We start from the raw sequence: 22,659 nt of genomic DNA, 5'->3' as shown, positions 1-22,659 counted from the left end.
GCCAACATTTCTGGCTTTTGAATTCTCTATCAGGCAACTTCTCACATGAAATTAGTAAGTTTTAACTAAGGTTATAACTTAAACATGAACTCATGAAGAGTTTCAAAGAGATGATAAGCAGTTATTTTAAAACAAGATTTAGAATTTTCCCAGGGTAGTTCAGAGAAAAGAAAATTCAAGACAGGAAATCAGAAGCTATCCATGGGGTGGGGAACCCTCAAAAAATGGCAAAGTTATACAAATAACAAACCAGAAAGAAATCATTCCCAAAGCCAAGAATAGAACCTGGGGCAGCCACTGTCAAAAGACAAATTCTTGGTTACTGAGCTACAGTATTCAGCAGGTTCTGTTGCTCTTCCCAGAAGGAGCTTAGAGGTGCCAATTTCAACCTTGCAAAGGCTTTTAATGACTCAAGATAATTTTTAGGGCTATGACATGAATCCCCAAATTCATGTCCACTGGATGGCAGAGACTAAGAGAAAGTATCCCCACATGGTCACAAGGTTAAGCTCTCAAGGACATAAAACCAAAAGAGAGAAACTTCATATGGCACTGGTGCAGGGACCCCCAGCAAAGTTTGTAAGTGACCAGCTGCCAGGCTAACTTGAAAAGCAGGCTTATAGGGGTTCTAAGCCCACCTTCTCTCCTGTGATACCTCCCTCTCCATTAAAGAAAAAAGCAGAAACACAAATTCTTAACACAAAGTGCTCCAGATTTACTACAGCCAAAGTTGAGTCTCACAAACTCTTTTTTCTATTAATCAAACCTTTGCAGAGGAGACAGTCCATTTTACCATTTGCACTCACACACACACACACAAACACACAGAGGGAGAGGGAGAGAGAGACACACTGAGAGAGAAAGACAAGAAACTTGGTTGATAAGAAATTCTTACCCTTTTTCCTTTTGCCAGCATATCAGGTTTCTGGGTTCTCTTTCTAGGCAGCTTTCAGAAAGACAAAGTAGCTTTGATGACCCCGCTTACTATATCATAGCTATGGGAGCCAAGTTCCATTACAAAATAAAATTATCATTTTCTGTTTGAGGGACCCATAGGCAAAAGCTTCTCAATTTTGCAAGATGCTGCCCAATAGGCTTCATTGGGAATCAAGTCAATATTTTCCTTTCCAGCCAAAGCAAAATACATGTAACAAAACAGACACAAGTCACTTTGTTCAACACCAATATTCACCTGGCAAGGCTCAAACTTTCTCCTTTTGGCCCCTGTTACTTTTGATCCACTCCAGGTGGGGAGGGATGACCTCCAAATGGTAATTCAATGTGCAATCTCTAGGCAAGATGACAAACCTGACAAAAACAAGCAATGGGGAAAGGATTTCCGATTTAATAAATGGTGTTGTGAAAACTGGCTAGGTATATGTAGAAAATTAAAACTGATCTTTTCCTTACAACCAATATAAAAGCTAACTCAAGATAAATTAAAGTCTTAAATGAAAACCCTAGAAAAAAATCTAGGCAATACCATTCAGGTCATAGGCATGGGCATATATTTTATGTTGAAATCACCAAAAGCAATTGTAACAAAAGCAAAAATTGACAAATGGTATCTAATTAAAGAGCTTCTGTACAGCAAAAGAAACTATCATCAGAGTGAACAGACAACCAACAGAATGGGAGAAAATTTTTGCAATCTATCCATCTGACAAAGATCCAATATCCAGAATCTAAAGGGAATTTAGGAAGCTTACAAGAAGAAAACAAGCAACCCCATTAAAAAGTGGACAAAGGACATGAACAAACACTTCTCAAAAGAAGACATAGATGCGGCCAAGAAAATTATGTAAAAAAGCTCAACAGCACTGATCATTAGAGAAATGGATATCAAAACCACAATGAGATACCATCACATGCCAGTCAGAATGGCAATTATTAAAAAGTCAAGAAACAACTGATGCTGGTGAAGTTGCAGAGACACACAAACACTTTTAGACTGTTTGCAGGAATGTAAATCAGTTCAATCATTGTGGAAGACATTGTGGTGATTCCTCAAAGATTTAGAACAGGAAATACGATTTGACCCAGCAATCCCACTACTTGGTATATACCCAAAGGAATATAAATTATTCTATTACAAAAATGAATGCATGTATATATTCATTGCAGCACTATTCACAGTAGCAAGGACATGAAATCAACCTAAATGCCCATCGATGATAGACTGGTTAAAGGGAATATACATCAGGGAATACAACGCAGCCATTGAAAAAGAATAAGATTATGTCCTTTGCAGGGACATGGATGAAACTGGAAGCAATTATCCTCAGCAAATTAATATAGGAACAGAAAACTAAACACCACACATTCTCACCTGTAAGTGGGAGCTGACCAAAGGGAATACATGCACACAGGTAGGGGAACAACACTCTCTGGGGCCTGTCAGAAGCAGGAGAGAGCATCAGGAAAAATAGCTAATGCATACCGGGCTTAATACCTACATGATGAGTTGATAGGTACAGCAAACCACCATGGCACACATTTACCTATGTAACAAACCTGTGCATCATGTACATGTGCCCCAGAAGTTAAAATAAAATAATAAAAAAGTAAAAATTACTCAAAATATCTGAACAGACGTTTCTCAAAAGAAGACATATGAATGGCAAACAGGTATATGAAAACATGCTGAAATCACTGATATCAGAGAAAGGCAATCAAACTACAATGAGATCTCATCTCACCCCAGTTAAAATGGCTTTTCTCCAAAAGACAGGCAATAACAAATGCTGGCAAGAATGGGAAGGGAACCCTCATACACTGTTGGTGGAAATGCAAGTTAGTACAACTTCTATGGAGAACAGTTTCGAGGTTCCTCAAAAACTAAAACTAGAGCTACCATATGATCCAGCAATCCCACTGCTGGGTACATACCCAGAAGAAAGGAAATCAGTATATTGAAGGGATACCTGCACTCCCACGTTCCTTCTAGCACTGTTCACAACAGACAGTATTTGGAATCAACCTAGTTAGTGTCCATCAACAGATAAAAGGATAAAGAAAAGGGTACATATACACAGTGGAGCACTCTTCAGCCACAGAAAAGCAATGAGAGCCTATCATTTGCAATAGCATGGATGGAACTGGAGGTCATTAAGTGAAATTAGGCAAAGAAAGACAAACAAACATCACATGTTCTCTCTTATTTGTGAGAGCTAAAAATTAAACAGTCAAACTCATGGAGATACAGAGTAGAAGGATGATTACTAGAGGCTGGGAAGGTGCAGTGGCAGAGAGGTGGGGATGGTTAAGGGATAAAAAAGGTAATTAGAAAGAATGAATAAAACCGACTATTTATAGTATTTGACAGCAATAGAATGCCTATAGTCAATAATAATTTAATTGCATATTTAAAAAATGAAGAGGATAATTGGATGGTTTGTAACACAAAGGAAAAAGGCTGGAGGTGATGGACACCTCATTTACCATACGTGATGATTACACACTGCATGCCTGTATGAAAGTATCTCATGTACCACATTAGCATATACATCTACTGTGTGCCCACAAAAATAAATATTAAACATTTTAAAATTATGAAAATTGTAATCAAAATACACAATGATCAATAAATACAAATAATGTAAGTTCTATGTCTGAGTTGATGCAGGGTAAGAACATATTAAGGGGGGAAGCTAGAACTGCAAACAAAAGAGATCCTGGGAGTAAGAAACGGGAGAAATAACAGAAACTCCAGGGAGAAGTCTGGATCTTAAAGACGTGGGAAACTGGGGAACTGGCACAGACATCGCCACAAAGCCAGGTCACATCTGTGTTCCAGGAAACAGAATAGAAAATGCACCCAGGGCTGTCTCTGACAGGGTGAGCAACTGGAGAGGGAAGAAAAGATCTGGGGGACGCAGGAGGGTGGAGGGACTGGAACTGGGACCTGAGGGCGGGGCTGTGCTTCAGCCTCCTCCTCCCACTGCCCTTGCCCTGCTGTCAGGAGCCCTTGGTGAGGAGGAGGTCCCCAGCTCTGTGATGCAGGCCTGGGCCCCAGTCTCTAGTCCCAAAAGTGATGCCCAGGTCTCAGTTGCTTGAAGGTGACATTGCACTTCAGATGGAAAAAATGCTCTTTCCTCTGAAGAGCCCTAGTGCCACATGGCTGGGCCCCAGCTCCACTCCCTGATTGTGGATTTCATCCTCACCTGAGTGTGGAGCTGGGGGTTCCTATTCTTGTTACTCTCCTACCTCCCCTGTGACCCACCCTCACCCCCACATGGGAGGAAGAGGAGCAGCAGGAAGGTAAGGAGCCCCCAGCCCAGCCCCACAGAGAAAGACTCTTTCTTCTCCTCCCCTCATTCCCACTTTTCCTAAGCAACAAGAGACCCTTCTGCGATGGGAAATCTCATCATCCCTCTAGGGAAGGGCAGGGCAGGCAGGGGTGGGAGTGGGTGGACGATTCCATCCCCAGCTCCCAGACCATCTGTGACATGCGCAGGAGGCATCGGCAAAAATCAACATTGGACTCAGCTGCAAGGACCAGATCAGGAGAGGGGTGAGATTTCTGTGGGAGGACAGGCCCCAGTCCTGGCTCATCAGCTTCTTTCTGAGGCAGGTGCCTGGGACCCCAACCTCCTCTGTGTGGGGTAATTGGGGAGCTGTGTTGTGACCCTGAGAGCCTCCCGCCAGAGCCTGGATTCGTGTCTGGCCTCCTTTGAAGCAGAATCCTACTGGCAGCTCAGAGGCACCTGTAGGCCTGAGCCTGGGTCTGCCTTCAGCAGAGGAGCAGGGACTGGAGACATCCAGGGTGGAGTCACACACAAAACCCCCACTTGCATTTCCCTAAGAAGGAAATCAGAAAACATTTCATCAATGAAACATGAGTAAAAGAAACGCACACAGAGCTCCCTGAGCTAGAGGCAGAAAGCTGTGTCATTCATGAGCACTGCGTGTGTGCAGCTGGCCTGGGGAGAGGAGACTGAGAACTGGTCCCAGCCCCTCACTCTTGCTTGCCTCTCACCATCAAAGGAAGAGATTGGGAGGCCCAGGAGCAGGAAGAAGATCCTAGCTCTGAAAGGTGAGGCTCTACTGCTCCGCGGACTCCCCAGAGGTGACTGAGCATCCCCTGTCCCTGAGGAAGTCATTTGCAGAGGCCTGAGAGGAAGCTCCTGGGAGGGAAATCAGAACCCGGGGCCTCCTCAGATTCCCTGTGGGAATGAAGCCATGGGCCCGGGAATCGGTATTGCCCATAAGGGGGCGCTGTGTGGGAAGGGAGCAAGGCCTGCCAAGATATGGGGGGAGGTCGGGGAGGCTCCAGGTCCATGTAGACAGCGGTTCTCCTCGGCCATGGCTGACTCTTCTTAGAGACCACCCCTGTCCGCTCTCCCCACAAGATGGCTGTGACACCCATGACAGGATGTATGTGGAAGCACGTTTTGCAAATGACAAAGTTCTGCACAGTGCACACCTTGCTGTCACCACTGGGGTCATGTGGTCTTGGAGAAAAATGCGTGGGCTTCAGGGTCTAGTTCCCCGTGATGTCCCCTAAAGAGACATCCACTCAGCCTCCTGTGAGGTTTGCTGGCACCGCCCTCCGCACTGTAACCCCATCTCCTGACTTCCAGCTTGCAGAATCCTCCTAAGGGAGCTGGAGGAGACTCAGGACCTGATCAACCTTCTGGAAAGATGAGGAGATTCCCCCTTCTTTCCATGTCCTCCTTTCTACCAGGGCCTGTGATACAACCCTAGGGCCTGGTGGTGACCTGGGAGGGGGAGGTCGTGGAAAGGGGGTAGGAGTGGATTGAAACTCTGGGGCAGGCATAGACAGAGCTTTGTGAAGCCAGCAGTGGAGGAGGTGGAGGAGCTGTGGGTACCAGGTGCCCAGCCTTCCCAACCTCCCAGTCCCACCTGCCCCTGGCTGCAGCTTGTGCCTTGTATCTCCAGCAACCACCTGGGAAAGTTTGCTGGGGAAGGCGACTCCCACGTGCCCTTAGGTGGAGTCCCCCAGGTGACATGTACAAATCAGCGCCTGCTAAGGCCCAGCAGCCACATAGGAAATGAATGCAAGATCCATCTCCCCCAGCTTGTCTCCAAAGGCTCCGGCAACTGCTCAGACCTCCACCCCATCATCAGGCACGTCGACCTTCTCAGAGCCTTTTGGACCACACTCAACCCTGAGTGCCTCCAGGCCACCAGAGCCCTTGCTTCCCCTAAAATGACCTGCACCCTGGCTACATATGCTTTTTCCTCCTTCACCACAGCCCCCTGTTCCCGTGGCCTCCTCTCCACCTCCACCCAGCTCCGGCCTGGCTGGATTTCAGTGTGGCTCCACAGTATGCCCCATCCCCCCGAGCTGCCTTTTCCACAACCAGGGGCTGCCTTCTCCAACCAGGGTGATCTCCGGCTTTGGGTGCTCCAGTGATCCCATCTGGGACCTCTCCTGCTGGAGGGAGGCTGCCACCACCTGGGGCCTCTCCACCTGCTCACATGGCAAATCCCAGCAACAGCATCTTCCCGACCACCCCCCAGAGTATTCCTTCTGGGGAGACCCCACACCCAGGCAGATGGAGGTAGGTGCCTGCACATTCATCCACCCCGACATGCAGAAGCTGCTGGAAACTCTCATCACCAAGAGAGCAGTGATGAAGATGTGGCAGGAGAAAGATAGGGGGCAGCAGACTACCTGCAGATGACATCACTGGGGAAAGAGTGGGACATCACGACTCTAAATCCCTTCTGGAATATGACAACCCAACCACAGCAGCTGCCTGGTCCTCAGCAGGTCTCTGACATCACGGCCATGGGGGACCAATTAGAGCAGAAATGCAGCCAGCTCTTCTGAGACCTCCCCTCTTTCAATAGTGAGTCCCTGGTGGCCATGGCCTGGGTTTCTAGAAACCCTTCCTCACAGAATGCACACTCTGAACCATTGGATAAAGCCTCCAATTGTCTTCCAGGTGAACCTGAAGTTGAGGCATCCTCACAGCTTTCCCAGGCACAACTCCAGCCCCACACATGACCCAGCCCCGACCTTTCACTTCAACCTGGCCCCAGTCCCAGCCCCCCGCTCTGGTTGGGATCCAGATGCAGGCCAACTTCTCACCCCCATGCCAAGCCTACCATGCTCTTCTCCACCCCAGATTAGGGTCTGTGGAGCATCTTGCCATACATCCCAGGAGAGGGCAATCTGTCAACCCCACTGGAAAGGAGTATCTTGAATGGCCCTTACAGAAGTGACCAAACTGGAAGAGAGTTTTTTTCCCTTTCTCCTCAAAAAGTCTCAGGCTGTCCTGAGCCAGCCCACTGACCACCTTTGCAAGGAGAGGCCAGCCTCCCAGAGTCCCAAGTCAGCCCCCATCGTTCCCAGGGTTGCCACCAGCCCTGAGGTCCCAGAGCACCAGTGGCAAGGAAGTAGTGCCATGCACCAGGAGGAGTCCTGTGGCCCTCCCAGCAGATTCCGTCTGGAGACATGCTGCAGCCTGAAGGGGAATTCCCAGGGAAAACCCAGAGTCAGGCTGAAGACACACAGCGGGCCCTTTTGCCCTCCCAGGCTTCTGAATTTGAAGAAAAGGGCAGGAATGATATGCAGAAGACAGGGCTCAGGAGCTCTGGAAGGTTCTCTGGGAAGAGGTGCTTAGGGTCCAAACTAGAGCCACAACCAAGCCAGGATCAAGGCACAGGAAGGACTTCAGCGAAGGTTCTGGAGAAAGACGAGGAGGAGGCAGACGGTGACTTCAGGAAGCCCTGGAAGTACCAATCAGTAAGTTCCACACCCAGGGACCCAGACAGGAAGCATTTGGAAAACAAGCTGCAGGTCCATCTGGACAGGAAGGTGGGGGAGATCAAGGAGAGCTGGATTCCCGTGTCTGTGTATTGCTCCTGGTTCATGGCCAAATGTGCTGTTCCCAAGTCTGACACCCACAGGAAACTGGGGAAGCTGACATCCTGGAGGGGTGGGAAAGCCCGTGTGAACACCTCCTAGGAACTTTCCTTCCTTCATCCCTGCACCCGGCAGATGCTGGAAGCACATCTTTTCAGGTTCCGTGTGAGGCACAGGTGGGGTCCAGACCTCTAGTCCCTGGGGTCCATAAATATCCAGGCAGGTGAGGCTCAGCCCCCACTGCTCCCACACTCCACCTTTTCTCTCTGGGCCTCCTTGGAATCTCGGGTTGAATTTATAGCCAAGGTTGCCATTTTATTGAGAAAACCTCCCCAGAATGGTCCAGGAGACAACAGAACAACAGGCAAGTCAGTCCCCACTGTGAGTTGCCCTGTCCCTGCCCCACCACCTGAGCAGGAGGAAGGCCAGAGGGCTCCAAGAGGGTCCCAGTCAGCTGACACCCATGAGCAATCAGAGGCCTCTCCGACTGGACAGGAGGACAGGGCGTCCTCTCAGTCCCCCATGTGCAGCCTTGTAGGCAGAACCTGGTGGAGTGGGACTGTCCTGGGGTCCAGGAAACCCAACCTTGAGGGGAGTGTGGATTCAGAAATGGCTGGGAATGAGGCATAACTTGAGATTGAGAGCATGTCCCCAGGAGACCCCTGTCATAGTAGAGCCCTGCAAGAGCTCAGCATAGGGTCCCAGTGGGCGAGGACCAGAGATGCCCTGGAGGCACTGGAGGCTGAGGAGGAGAAGCCCCGTACTTGGGAAGCCACCTTGGGAGCCAGTGTGAGGGCAAGTTTGGGAAGTGTTCAGGTGCATCTGAGGAGCACAGGAACTCTGGGGACCACTAGTAACCTCTCAGTGTCTACAATCTGTGTTGCTCAGGATCCAGGGCAGCTGTGTCTGAAAGCATAGGTGGTCAGTGAGATTACACTCTCAGTGCAGGTAGACAGAGCAGAGCTACCAGGCCATATCTCCAGCATCCTCCTCCAGGAGGGTCCCACAGGCCTGTGCCTTCAGGCTGCCACATGGATATGCTCCCAGTCACAGACAGGCCACCCACTCAGGACCCACTCTCCACCTCCCAGAATGTGTCCAGTAGGAACACGAAAGCTTGCCAGTGGCCATGTGCCCTCCTGTGGAAGGGAGGGGACAGACTGGGGCAGCAGGAGCCTGTGAGCCCAAAAGTGAAGGCCCCACAGAAGAGTCAGAAGACGCTGGGCTCTGTGGACAAGGGCGAAGCCCACAGAAGGCCCAGACCAGGGCAGCAGGGACACAGGTCCAAGGGACCCAGGACCTCCAAAGCCAATGGGAGGAGCCGCTCTGCTCACACCGGGGAAATAGGAGACAAACAAGGAAGGAAATACAACCAGCCTCAGTCGGAGGAGAGACAGGCACCACCAGAAAGCAACATCCAGAGAAAGATCAGTCACAGTCCACAGGGTCTACACACCAGGAAAAGAGGCGCAGGGCAGGAAGACGTCCTGCAGAAAGGCAAGCCTGGGGCAGATGCTGTCCAGAGCTGGAGGTCTGGCCCACCAAGGTTGTTTATGGACAGCATGGCTGATGAAGCCCAGGCCATCATCAAAGTTGTGGGTCAAATCCTGGTGGACAAACTGAGGCTTCAGCAGGGATGTGGTCCCTCAGAAGTTAATCGCCACAAAGGCGACCTCCATGCCTAGGAGAATGTGCCTCCCTGCTGCCACAGGAGTCACTACTGCCAGGAACATAGCAGAGAGATGAGAGCCCTGGCCTGCAGCCCCAAAGCCACCCCCAAGGGCCACAACTGTCCTGTCAAAAACAAGGGCATCAGAGACAGAGACAGCAGATGGGCCCGATCTCCCAGGGAGACTATGTCCCAGCTGGTCCCCAACACCACAGGCCACGAGTGGCAAGCACCTCCGGTGGCCCCATCCACAGCCACAGGAACTGAGGTCTACACAGAGGTGCCTTGCTTCCTGAACCAGCTCAGGCTTCTCACACCTCTCCTGGGAGAGTCAGGGGGTTCTACTCAAATAACACTGGACACCTACACAACAAACCTGTCCTGAATAGGCGATCACAGTTCCCATGTGTTTCTGACCTCCACGGAGAAGTTCCCAATATACCTGCTTTCCCTGCAGAGGTGGTGGCTTCTGTCTGTGCCACGCTAGAGCACAGGAAAGGGCTCTGTGTCAGCTCCTCCTGAGTATGGCTCCCAGAATGACTGGGCCAGGAGGAGGCTGACAAGGACCTGGAGGACCCCCTGTTCTCCCTGTCCCCACATTGAGTCTGGTTTCCAAACTGGATCATGACTCAGAGCCTTCAGGACATGTAAGGACAGCAAACCCTTTGGAGATCCCACCTGCACTCTGGCTTACTGCATCCCCGCATCCCCAGTTCTAAGGTGATTTCTGTGCTGCTGTAGGGGCTGGGTCTGCAGGAGTCTCACGGACTGGGGTGGTGGTAGGCTCCTCTCAGGCTGGAGGAGTGATGGATCCCAGAAACCTCCCTGCCCCACAGTAGCCTGGGAATGTGGGGGTGTCCTGTGCTGGCCCTGGGTCAGAGGCAGGACTACTCTTTCTGGGATCTCCTGGTGGGGAAGAGACGATACCCTCCCCAGACCCTTTCCTGCCTGCTGAGTTCTGGGATGGACTGGGGCCCCGCCAGCACTTGGCTTGGCCTTGATAACACTCTTGGGTTCTTGTCTGGTGTCCCCTGCCTCACTCCCCAGAGCCCTCTCCCAGCCCACTAGTGTGGGGTGTCTGTTTCAGGAGGCACCCAGGGCTGCTGCCTGATACTCTGGTGGGACTCTGTGGTCAGGAACCACAGGAGGAGACCTTAGGGCCCAGGGTGAAAGGTGGGAGAAGAATTAGGTAATACGGGCATAAGTTTGCAAGTGCAGGATCCTCAAGCTGCCCATAGCTGTAACCAGGGTCCTCGCAGTCTGGTGACCATTACAAGCAAAAGTGGTCAGTGCCACTGCTGGGGGAGGGGAACCCAGAAGGCAAAGGTTGGCCTGGGTTAAAAAGCACATCTATGGTTCCAGGCCCAGGGGCTTGCAGGGGACACACTGGGGCTCAGAGAATCTGGTCATATGGTTGGCAGGGACAGTACTCACAGGGTCCAGTCCTGCACTCCCTTTGTCCTGGTGCTGGGTCCTTCCTGGCCATCCCGAGGGAAGGCAGGAACAAGAGCAGGGCAGACAGGAGTGAATTCCTCAGAAGGCTCTGCCCAGGCGCCGTGCCCAGGAGAACTCTGCACCTGCAGGGGCTGTGGAGGCTGAGGACAAGATGACAGGTCTGTGCCCAGGCCTGGCGGGACCCAAGCTGGGGACCTGTTTTGAACACACCCTGGTGTCACTTTGGGTGTCCAGGCTACTACTGGAGCCAAGTCCTGTCTGGGGTGGTGACCTGGGCAGCTCCAGTGTGGGCCCAACTCCTATGGGACCCAGGATCCTGGGACCTGCAGCAGAGGAATCCCACAGTGACCCCCAGAGACCCCAACAGAGAATCTGACTGAGATCCCCCCATGAAGACCCCGCAGAGGGACCTCCACACAGAAACTCCCCACAGAGACTCACACAGAGACACTTCAAAAGCAATTCAGAGATCCCCACGGAGACACCCACAGTGAGTCTAACAGAGACCTGCACAGAGAGAATATATCAAGGCCACTTTGCCACCCCCTAAAATCCCTAGCACTGCACTCACTTGGTGAAAATGAGCGGCATCTACCTCATTCCCCGCAGCAGTTTTCTCCTGGCGGCCTCCTGCCCTCTTCTGGATAAGATTCCTTGAGATACTGAACAATAGAAAAGCCTCCTCCATCAGATAGATTCCAACGTAGAACAAGCCCCCGACCTGCTGACAGACCCTTCCCAGGATCACCCAATCACAACCCCCATGCTGACATCAAACTGTAACGTTCATGATAGAAACGGTGAGAGTTCCTCTGATGCCGTCATTCTGAGACTGCCCTCAGTTCCTCAGGCCATGCTCCCCCTCACTGCCAAGGGAATCCACCCAGCTGGTCTAGGTCGGCCTTGCTCACGGGGCTCCTCTTGCAGGCCTTGTGCTGGAGCACACGGAACAGGAAGGATCTCGGCTTGGACAAATCTTCCTCAGAAAACCTTCTCTGACTCCCTTATGAGGCCAGGCCCCCTGTGCTGGGTTTCCCTCCCTGGCCCTTCTTTCCTTGTGACAGCCTCTGCACACCTGCGCATGTTTCTCCTAGAACCCTGAACGCTCTGGTGGGTCCAGTGAGGAGGGAGGCGTGCCTGACCACACTCCCGGTACTGACTGTGGCCCCTATTAAAAATTGTTTCATAAAATCTCCTTAGTTAATGGGCACAGAAATCAATGCTTCCTCTACCTCATATATAAATTGCATTACTAAAATCATATTTTCATGAAGGGTCTTAACTCTTTCCAGTAGCCAATATCATGTTTCAAAGAAAATCTGTAAAAATAAAATGGCATTGAAACTTCAAATTTAGTGGTATAAATTTCCAAATTCAAATTATTCCATCTAAGTTACTTATTTTATAGTTCAAATATGAATACTCTTGTAAGTTTTGAAATCCTTCAAAGTAAAATTCTGACGTTTAGAGAATATAAACTAAAAACAATTTTGCTTAAAAATATTCTTTCTAATGTGCCACAAATTTGTTTTGCAACACGATTACCAAAAAAGATGTATTTTTAAGTAATTTAAATATACAACTTGGATCAGACACATATTGCAAATCCACTCTTCTAAAAATGAGGAGCAGCTATATGTTTACTTTAACATCTAAGATGCTGAAATATCTATACAACGAGTTGCCTATTTACAGTCACATGTAAAATAGGGGATTGATAAATAATTCAGCATACCTATTCTGTTTGAAATTTTTTTAATTATTGAAAATAACTGGAAATCTTACAACACATCATCTGTTTGAAAGATGTTAGAAAAGAGAGGGTAGAAAAATAGGACAGCACATTTATTGCTTAATGGTTTAACTTCAGTTAGATACATATATATTATACATATCTGTATGTGTATATGTGCATAGTTCTGTGTACACATACAGACACATGGGTGTGTTGTAACATCATTCAATTAGTATCACCCGTTCTCTTTTTTTGCTGGAATATACTGTTTTTATTATTCTACAGAGAAGGGTACATCACAATTGATGTCTAGACTTGCCCAAGTAAGTTTCTCTCTCCAGCAGGTTCTGCAAGTTCTTGGGTTTGGAAATTTCCTTCCTGCTCACCTCCACTGACAGCGTGTTCACCTCACCTTGGGCCCTCTGGTTTTATGCTCCAAAAATGTGATGAGCCTAAAGATAATTTTTCTCTCAGGAAAACAATAATGACTCGATCACTGATACACTATGGATTCATACAGAATGGTGAGTCTATTTGATTTGTCTATTAACCTGGAAGAGCACATTGAATATTTTTTCTTTTTTAGATTATGTACAGGTACACATTGATCTTTTACTGAAAGTTAAAAAAACATTTAAAGATACATATAAGTAAGAACAAAGTACTTTTATCTAGCCCTGGATCCCAATAATTTTTTTAGAACTCTCTTTTCCTAAAAGGTTTATAGTATAACCTTTTATATTTAAGTTTGCAAACATTTCAAGTTAATTAGTGTATAAATTGTGAGGCTTATGCTGAGATTTAGAGCCTATAAATGTTTACTTTCTCCAGTAACATTTGTTAAAAAGACTATTCTTTCTCCTTCAATTGCTTTTGTACCATTGTCAAAAATGAATTGGGCATATTTACTTGTGTCAATTTCTGAGTTCTTTATTCTGTTCTGCTGACCTATGTTTCCATCTCTCCACCAATAGCATGTGCCTTTTCATATAAACTTAAAATAGGTTTATCTATGTGCATAAAAATATGTAGTTGGAGATTTTATATGACTGTCTTAAATCTACCAATCAATTTGAAGAGAGTTGACATCGTTGCTATCTTGTGTCTTCCAAACCATTAATAAGGTATGTTTGAATTTATTTATTTCTTCTCTCAATTCTTTCTGCACATTTTGTCATTTTTGTCATCTAAATTCTGCATGTCTTGTCAGATTTATGCCTAAGTATTTTCTTTAGAGCAATTGTAAAGCTATTGTCAGTTTCCACACATTCATTGTTAGTCTATAGAAATATGATGAATTTTGGAGGATGGATCATTTATCCTGTGAACTTGCTAAATATTATTATTTCTACAAGACTCTTTTTAGTTTCTCTGAGACTTTACAAAGACAATCGTGTAATCTGCAATAGACACCACTTTCCTTCTTTCTTTTTTTTCAATCAGTATGCCTTGCTTGTTTTTTGCCCAATTGTGCTGACTAGAACTTTCAGTGCTCTGTCAAATAGCATTGTTGAGAGCAGACCTCTCTGCCTTGTTTCCATTCTGCGGGGAAAACCATTCATTCTTTCATCAATAAGCATGACATAGCTGTTTGTTTTTGATAAATAGTCTTGATAAAGTTCAGGAAGTTTCCTTCTATTTCTAGGTTTCTGGAATTTTTTTTTATCACAAAACTGTGCTATATTTTGGCAAATGTTCTTTCTGCATCATTTGAGATAAGTAGCGTATGTATTTTTGAATCATGTTTCCTTGTACAGGTTGATATTGCCTGTGTTTTAACCAACACATGTACACAATTTATATTTAAGATGACTGTAATATATATGTTAAGGCCTAGGTGTTCTACTTTATAATTTATTTTCTGCTTGTTCATTTTCTTTTGGTTTCCTCTGCTCTCTTTCCTTACCTTCCTGTGAGTTGCTGAAATAGTTTTAGGATTACATAATGATTTACTTATACTGTTTTTTAGTACATCTCTATATAATTTTCTTACTATCTTTACCTTATTATACATGTGTAACTGACCACAGTCAACAGGTATTGATGTTTTACCACTTTAAATGAAGTGTAGAAATCTTATTTCTATTTAGATCCTTTTACCCTCCTTGTTTTTAAAAATAGAATGGCACTGAGTAACACATTCAATACACTGGATGCTACAACAGGCAGTGTTATAATTTTTGTGCAAATATCAAATATGGTTTTAAAAACTTCTGAGATTATGAATAACCTATGACATCCATTTACATTTTCCCATTCTCTTATTCTTTTCTTTCTGAAGTTCCAAGCAGTTTTCTGATATCATTTGGTTTCTGTTTAGAGGACTTACTTTACACCTTTTTAAGAGGAGTTTTGGTAAAACACAAATTGTGTCAATTTTCCTTCACATAAGGATGCCTTTATTTCTCCTTTCTTTTTGAATGTTATTTTTGCTGGAGATAGAATTTGCATTTGATATTTCTTTTCTTTCAGGACATAAATGTTGGGACACTTTCTTGTGTCCTACACTGTTTCAGATGAGAACTCTATTGTCATTTGAATTTGTGTTTTTATAAGTCTATATCATTTTTTTGAGGATAGGCTTTCAAGAATTTTTCTTTGTCTTCTGTTTTCAGAAATTTTTATATTACATTTTTAAATATGAATTCCTTTAGGTTTATCTTATTTCGTATTTACTCAGCCACTTCATTATCTAGGTTTCTGTCTTTGTCAAAATTAAGATGTTTGCAGATGTCAATTTATTGACTATTTTTCCAGTGCTGCTATTTGTTTCTACTCTCTTTCTTGGTCTATGATGATACATAGACTCAGTATTGTGATGCTGTCTGACAGGTCCCCGAGGGTATTCTCTGTTTTTTCATTTTGTATCTATTCTGTTTTGTTCAGAATAGAATCAGTAAATCCTACTGATTTGTCCTCAAGTTTACTGATTCTATCTTCTGTCTTCTCCTCTTTACTATTAAGCTTATCCAGTAAAGTTATTTCAGTTATCTTATTTTTTAATTATTTAATCTCCATTTGGTTAATTCTTATAACTTCCTTTTTTTTGGTGGAAATTTTCAAGATTTACATTTGTTTCAAAAGAACTCCTAATTGCCTGCTGGTGCCACCTCACTCAGTCTCATTGCAGCTGTGTCAGTGTGGAGGTTTGGTTCACCCCAGGGTCCTACTGATGCCAGAAGTGGGTTTGCGGGGAAATTGGAGATGATGCCACCTTGTTAGTGTGGTTGATTTGGGTGGCAGCAGAGGCTCAGATTCCTGCTTGACTTCAGTGACACCACGGTTAGGAAGGTGACACTAGCATACCTCACCCTGCCTCAGTCTCATTGTTGCTGCATGAGTTTGAGGCTAAGCTTACCTCTGGCACCTCCAGATATGACTTTGGCAAGGGAATTGTAGAACTGTCTGCTTTTGCCCAAAGATTTATCTCCGTTCCTGTCCCCACTGACACCATCAGGCAAGGGAATTAGAGTGCTGCTGCTTTCTTCCACTCCGTGGAAGTGAAGTGGATCATCAGCTCCACACTGGACTCCACTGAACTATGATGTTTGGGGTTTTTTCCACTGATGTTTGGCTACAGTCAGGTGGGTATTCCCTGCTAGGTCATTATTTTCCAGGTTCTTTGGCTGAGACAGCTGAGATTCTGTTAGGTTTGGTTTTGTTGGGTGTGGTTTCTGGTTGGAGGCTTCTGCAGTACTCTCTTCAGGGAAGATAAGAATAGGAGACCCAAGGAACTTCCCCGGGGAGTCTGACTTCCTTATTATACTTTTCCAACACTTCACATGCTCATTTGTTGTTTTATGTGCAGACTTTCATTTAGAACACAAAGGATGTGATAGTAATGAGGCTTCTCCAACTGGGCTGAAAACAGATGTGTTTTTGTCTTAAAATCATAAAAGCAAGTATTTAAAAAAATACTTGAGTAGGTTGGTGAGAATCCTGGGGTGAATTAACAAATGACTGGGAAAAAACATTCTCAACACTAGAAGAAAAGGTCATTTCATAACCGTAATAACTCTAGCTCACACTATCTACAACTTACTTACTCATTTATTCTAACCTGATGTCAAAATTATCATTTGTCCCTGTGATAAACAAAATTACCAACCAAAATGGAGTGTTTTTATGCAGCTTGTTTGGTCTTAACCTTAGAGTAGCCAATCCAAGTACCTTTTTCCAAAGTGTCTTTGATCAGTTTCTTTTTCCTCCTGGAAACCTCTGACTTCCTGGTGGGGTTTTTTTTTTTTTTTTTCTCTTTTTTTTTAATTTGCAAAAAATAAGAATGAGGTTTTGTAGTGTAGCATTTGGTAGGTTTTGAGAAACCCATAGAGACATATGTCCACCATCCAGCACTACAGAGAACAGCTGCATCACCCTGAAATTCTCTGTGTGATGCCTTTGTGATGAACCCTTCCCTTTCTCCCAGTTGTGGGCAACCTCTGATCTGTTTTCTCGACCTATAATTTTGCCTTCTCCAGAATGTTATATGAATGAAATTGTACAATATGTAGACATTTGGGGTTGACTTCTTTCACATAGCAAAATACATGTAAGTTCTTCTGTACTGATGTGTAAGTAAGTGAATAGTCTTTTCCTTTTTATTGCTGAATAGCGGTTGATGGTATTGAGACAATAGTTTATCTGTTCACCTGTTGAAAGATGTCTTGGTTAGCCTGGGTGCAGTGACTCACACTTGTAATCCCAGCACTTAGCGAGGCCGAGGCAGGTGGATCTCGAGGTCAGGAGTACAAGACCACCCTAGTCAATATAGTGAAACCCCTTCTATTAAAAATACAAAAAATTAACCGGGTGTGCTGGTGGGTGCCTGTATTCCCAGCTGAAGCTGAGGCAAAAGGATTCCTTGAACTTCGGAGGCAGAGGTTGCAGTGAGCCGAGATCATGACATTGCACTCCAATCCGGGTGACAGTGTGAGACACCGTCTGAAAAAAGAAAAAGAAAAGATATCCTGGTTGTTTCCAGGTTTTAGAAATTATGAGTAAAACTGCTAAAACATTTGCCTAGCCTACAGGTTTTTATGTGAATTTGTTTTCGTTATACATTGTTAAATATATAGGAATGGAATGGCTGAACCTCACACTGGATGTATGTTTTACTTTATATAAAGCTGCCAAATTATCTCCTAAAGTGACCATGTCATTTTACATTCCCAACAGTAATGAAAGAGAATCTTTGTTGCTACACATCTTCAGGAGCATTTGATATTTTAATTTTTTATTTCCATTCTAATGGCATGTAGGGATATCCCATTGTAGTTAAGATTTGCATTCCCCTATTAATTAATAACAATAAACATGTTTTCATATGTTTATTTGGCATGTCTGTCTTCTTTTGAGATGTATGTGCTCAAAATTTTTGCTCATTTTAAATTGGATTGTTTGTTTTGTATTGTTGAGTTTTAAGGGTTCTTTATTCATTCTGGATGAAAGCTTGTCTAAGATATATGACTGATATGGTTTGACTGTGTCACTGCCCAAATCTCGTTTTGAATTGTAGTTCTCATAATCCTTATGTGTTGTGGGAGGGACCTGGTGGAAGGTAATAGAATCATGGAGGCAGGTTACCCCCTTGCTGCTGTTCTCATGATAGTGAGTGAGTTCTCATAAAATCTGATGGTTTTATATAGGGCTTTTCTTCCTTTGCTTGGCACTTCTCTCTCCTGCCACCATGTGAAGAACAACATGCTTGCCTGCCTTCTGCTGTGATTTTACGTTTCCTGAGGCCTCCACAGTCATGTGGAACTGTGAGTCAATTAAACCTCTTTCTTTTATAAATTCCCCAGTCTCAGCAAGTTCTTCATAGCATTAGCAGAACAGACTAATACAGCGACTTAATAATATTTTTCCCTGATTGTTTTAGGTTTTCACTCTTGTAATGGTTCTTTCAAAGAATGAGCATTTTTAAATATGATAAAGTCTACTTTTTCATTTTCTCTTTTATGGATCATGTATATGGTGTTTTATTTAAAAACTCATCAATGACCCCAAAGTCATATCTTATTTCCCCTGTTTTATGATAGCATTTTGTTGTTGTGTATTTTACACTTTTATATGGTCTATTTCAGTCCACATTTGTAAAAGTTGTAAAATATGCATTAAGGTTCCTTTTTTTACATGGGGAAATCCCATTATTACATCCCCACTTAGATAATAGATTATATTTTCTCCTTTACCTCTGCACCTTTTTGAAAATGCAGTGGAATATATTTGTGTGGGTCTATTTCTGTGGTCTCTATTCATTCCACTGGTCTATGTGTCTCCTGTTTTAACAATATTTTAACAAAACCACAATATTTTGAGAACTGTAGCATAATAGTAAGCCTTGTAATCAGTAGTGCATGTCCTGTAATTTTGTTTTTTTCAGAAGTGTTTTGACTATTCTAGTTATTTTGATTTCCATGTAAATTTTAGAATCTCCTTGGTGATATCTACAAAAGCAAAACAAAACAAAACAAAAGCCTACAGGAATTTTCATTGTTAATGCAGGAACTCTATAAGTAGAAATGGAAAAGGCTGGCATCTTAACTATATTGAGACTCTGAATTCATAAATATTTCATTACCCTCTTTAAACTTTCTCTTATTTATTGCATTTATATTTTGTAGTTTTCAGCATACAGATCTTGCACTTCTATTGTTACAATAATACCTAAGTACTTAATTTTGGTTTCTATTTTAAATAGTAATTTAATTTTTTTGACTGTTAATTCCTGACATATAGGAAATTTATTGACATTCTATATTGACTTTTGGTAATAAAACACTGTTAATTTCACATATTTGTTATAGAAGCTTTTTGTAAATACTGTAGGATTGTGTATATAAATATTTGTTTTATCAGCAAATACAGGCAGTTTTACTTCTTCCTTTGCAATATGTATGTTATTTATTTCTTATTCCTGTCTTATTGCACTTTGCAAATTTTTGAATACAATATTGAATAGGACTTGTCTTCAGTCTTAAGGAAAAATCATTCCATCATCACCGTATCACATACAGATATAAACATATATTCTAAGTTATTTTATTCCTAATTTTATGAGTTTTGGTCAGAAATAGATGTTGGATTTCATTGAATGCTCTTTCTGCATCTCTTGAGAAGAACATTTTAAAAATAGTCTTTCTATAGCAGATTACTTGGATTGAATTTTAATAGTGAATCAGCCTTGTTTTTATTGGACATAATGAATCATCCTACATGAGATGCTCAGTTTGAGGTCACAATATTTTGTTGATTTTTTTTCATATATATCTATGACTGATATTTGTCTATAGTTTTCTTTTCTCTCAGTATCATTTTTTAGTTTTGGTGTTATTGTAAGGCTGGCCTTCTAAAATGAGTTGGTAATGCTCCCATCTCATCTATTTTCTCTAAAAGATTGTGTACAGTCAAAATTATTTAATCTTCAAATATTTGATAGAAATCAGTGAAAGAACACGTGAATAGATTTTTTGGTAGATTTTATTTACAAATGCAATTTCTTAATTAATACAGGACTATTTGTTACCGTTTCTTCTTCAGTGAGGTTTGGCAGTATGTGTTGTGTCTCTAGAAGAATTTCTCTTTTTCATCTCATCTATTAGATTTGTGTGTGTAAAATTATTTGTAGCATTACTTATTTATGCTATAATGTGTATTGATAGTTTGTCTTTCAGTCTTGCTGTTAGCGATCTGTACTCTCTCTTCTCTTTTCCTTTCTCTCTGATTTGTTTTCAATTTCACTTATTTCTGCCTTAATTGTTATTAGCTCCTTTCTTTAGTTACTCAGATTTAAGTTGTTCTTCTTTCTCTACATTCCTAAAAAAGAATCCTGGCTACTGATTTGAGATTATTATTCTTTTCAAAGAGCCAACTTTTAGCCATGCTTATTTCTTCTACTGCTTTTCATCTTGCTATTTTCTTGATTTATGCTCTAATCTTTATTAATTCTTTACTTCTGCTAGCTTCAGATTTAGTTTTCTCTGGTTTTTATACTGCCTTTAGGTATAGAGTGAGGTTACTGATTTGAATTTTTTTTAAATGTAGTTTTTTATATCCATACACTTTCCTTTGAACTCAACTTTCACTGCATTCACTAAGTTTTGGTATGTTTTGTCTTTATTTTGTCTCAAGATATTTTATAATTTCATTTGTGATTTAATCTTTCATTGGTAGTTTAAGAGTGTATTGTTTAATTTCTACGTATTTGTGAATTTTTCAGTTTTCATTTTTTGTTTATGTGTTGTTTCCTCCATTGTGGTTGTAAATTATATTTTGTATGATTTAAAACTTTTAAAAATGATTAGGACATATTTTTGTGGATGAAGATATGGCCTATCCCAGAGAAAGTTCTATATCCACTTAAAAAGAATGTATATTCTGCTGTTGTTGGGTGGACTGTTCTGCATATGTGTATTAGCTCTAAATGGCTTATACTGTTGTTCAAGTCTTCTATTTCTCATGAAACTTCTGTCTGGTTTTTCTACCCATTAATTAATATGAGGCATTGAAGTGTCCAACTACTACTATAGAACTCTGTGTTTATCCTTTCAATCCTGTTAGTTTTTTTCAATTTTACCGAGGTATATTTGAGAAATAAATAATGTACATATTCAGGTTTACAATATGATGTTTCTATCTATAAGCACATTCTGAAATAATTACCAAAATGAAATCAATTAACGTATTAATTACCTAACATAATAGTTTCCTTTTTTGTGTGCATGCATGGGGTAAGAATACTTAACCCTATTCCTAGTGACTGCAGAGCTGCCATTCCAGCTGCTCCAGGCCCCAACAGAGGAGGAGTGGGGAGGGTGGCACTGCCAGTGGGGCCCTCAGACCCAGTGCACTCACATTCTGGAGGCTGCCTAGGCCAAGGTGTAGCCTCCCTCTGCCCTGTGTGTGCAGGCAGCAGCCATTTGTTAACTCCATTGAGGCCTATAGTGAAAAACCAAATATCCCACTATAGTAACTACAAACCAGCTATCTGTGAAAACGTTTTGCCATGTGTTCATTCATCTCACAGAACTATACCTTTCTTCTGATAAGGCAGGTTGGAAACACTGTTTATGTGGAATCCATGAATGGACACTTTGGAGCCCATTAAGGCCTCCAAAATTCAGTTTTTCCTCAAGGAAAAACTGAATATCCCATGATAAAAACAAGAAACAACCTATCTGTGAAAGCACTTAACAACGTGTGGATTCATCTCACAGAGGTAACTCTTTCCTTTGATTCAATAGGTTGGAAAAAATATTTTTGTATAATCCACAAAGGGACATTTCAGAACCCATTAAGGCCTATAGGAAAAAACAGAATTTCCCATGATAAAATTATAAGCAAGGTATCTAAGAAACCGCTTTGTGATGTGTGGATTCATCTTACAGAGTTAAACCTTTCTTTTGATTCAGCAGGTCGAAAACACTCTTTTGTAGAATCTACAAAGGGTCATTTCAGAGCCTTTTGAGGCCTATAGTGAAAAATCAAATATCCCACATTGTTAGTATGATGGGCTTCCCTTTGTATGTCACCCAATTTTTCTCTCTGACTGTCCTTAATTTTTTTTTTTCATTTCAACATTGGTGAATCTGATGATTATGTGTCTTGGGGTTGTTCTTCTAGAGGAGTATATTTATGGCTTTCTCTGTATTTCCTGAATTTGAATGTTGGCCTGTCTTGCTAGGTTGGGAAAGTTCTCCTGGATAATATCCTGAATAATGTTTTCTAGCTTGGTTCCATTTTCCCCATCACTTTCAGGTACACCAATGAAATGCAGATTTGGTGTTTTCACATAGTGCCATATTTCTAGGAGGCTTTGTTCTTTCCTTTTTAGTCTTCTTTCTCGAATCTTGTCTTTTTGCTTTATTTCATTTAGTTGATTTTCAACCTGTGATATCTTTTCTTTCATTTGATTGATTTGGCTATTGATACTTGTGTATGCTTCACGAAATTCTTGTGCTGTGT

The 22,659-nt window shown here is 43.1% G+C and overlaps 1 protein-coding gene and 1 pseudogene across 2 annotated transcripts in view; both read left to right on the top strand.

Annotated features, from left to right (window-relative positions):
- LOC126929834 (uncharacterized) overlaps positions 1-22,659 on the top strand; it is a 794,775-nt gene that overhangs the window by 186,250 nt on the left and 585,866 nt on the right. The window lies entirely within an intron of this gene.
- On the top strand, positions 4,034-9,802 carry LOC126964135 (spermatogenesis-associated protein 31E1-like; annotated as a pseudogene).

The sequence above is a fragment of the Macaca thibetana genome, chromosome 10 (genome assembly GCF_024542745.1).
Source record: "Macaca thibetana thibetana isolate TM-01 chromosome 10, ASM2454274v1, whole genome shotgun sequence".
Classification (NCBI taxonomy): domain Eukaryota; kingdom Metazoa; phylum Chordata; class Mammalia; order Primates; family Cercopithecidae; genus Macaca; species Macaca thibetana.
This window is presented reverse-complemented; position numbering and strand designations above follow the sequence as displayed.